Below are 1500 nucleotides of genomic sequence, written 5' to 3' on the forward strand. Positions count from 1 at the left end.
TTCTCTACTTTTTCTCTCTTAGTGCCCTATCCCCAGATATTGTAGGTTTTCTTGTTTTTTCTTCTTCTTTTTCCCTTTTTTCTTTTATTGGTTACTATTCCTGTGTGATTACATGGTGTGTTTCTTAGCTATGTGCTTTTAGTTTTTTGATGGTTATTCAGTTGTAATTTGTGTTTAAGTGAGTGGCAGACAACAACAGTCCCCATAAGACACAACTACACCCACAATCCCTGCAACTTCACTTACTGAGCAAGAGCCACTACCTCCTTCTCCAGCAACAGGCCAACGATAAAAAACCACCAAGAAGAGCCTGAATCACCCTTGGCTGCTCTTCACAAACAGTTAACAGAAATCTAAATATAACAACACCACGATGCCTCAGAGACAACAGAACATCACACTCCACACAAAGAAGCAGAAAGTGGTAGAAACAAGGGAGCAGGATACAGACCCAGAACACATCCCTGAGGAAGAAGCAGCATTGGAACTCTCTGACAAGGATTTCAAAAGAATTATCTTTAGGTATCTTCAAAGGATTGAGAGAAAGACCAAAGAAAACACAGAAAAAAACCTAGAAGAATTTTGGAAGAAAATACAAGAACAAAAATACAAAATAAATGAAAAATTAGAAATGATGCTAAATCTACAGATAGAAATCCAGAAGATTAATAATAAATTTTCAGAAAAAGATAATACATTGCAAGGGCAAAGGAGTAGAATTGATGCAATGGAAGACAGAATTAATGAGATTGAAGACAAATACCGATTACTTCTTTGGAAGGGGATCAATCAGAAAAGAAATCAAAACAAAATGAAAAAAGCCTAAGGTTCATGTGGGATACCATCAAAAGGAATAACTTACGTGTTATTGGAATTCCATAACAGGAAGAGAAAAACAAAACCACTTAGAAAATTGTCCAAGATTTGCTTGAGGAGAACATCCCTAAAATGATGAAAGATGAGAATATATCCATTCAGGAAGTCCAACGACCCCCAAACAGGACAGACCCCAAAATAAAAACACCAAGACACATAATCATCAAACTCATCAAAACCAAAGACAGAGACAGAATCCTGAAAACAGCACAGGAAAAAAAAAAAAAGTTACCTACAAACAACAGCCACTAAGAATAAGCTCTGATTTCTCAGCAGAAACCCTGCAAGTCAGAAGGCAATGGGGTGGTATATATAAAACCCTGAAAGAGAAAAAATTTCAACCAAGAATTATATACCCGGTAAAATTGTCCCTCAAATATGATGGTGAAATTAGGAGATTTCCGGATAAGCAGAAACTAAGGGAATTTGTTAAAACAAGACCAACCTTACAAGACATGCTAAAAAGGGAGTCCTTTGAACAGAGAACCAAAAATAGCAAATAACAACCAACCATTAATACACAAGATGGCATAACACAGAAACCACAGCTATGGACATATCCAAAGTAAGATGAGCTTACAAGATTGTAAACAGGGATCAAGACACATCAACTGGCAAGTGAGG

General features: G+C 36.6%; 1 protein-coding gene across 1 annotated transcript in view; it reads right to left on the bottom strand.

Moving 5' to 3' along the window:
* Positions 1-1500, bottom strand: part of LOC103209021 (N-acetylaspartylglutamate synthase A) — a 193170-nt gene that overhangs the window by 61779 nt on the left and 129891 nt on the right.

The sequence above is a fragment of the Orycteropus afer genome, unplaced genomic scaffold (assembly GCF_000298275.1).
Source record: "Orycteropus afer afer isolate SDZICR_OR568_19922 unplaced genomic scaffold, OryAfe1.0 scaffold00472, whole genome shotgun sequence".
Classification (NCBI taxonomy): Eukaryota; Metazoa; Chordata; class Mammalia; order Tubulidentata; family Orycteropodidae; genus Orycteropus; species Orycteropus afer.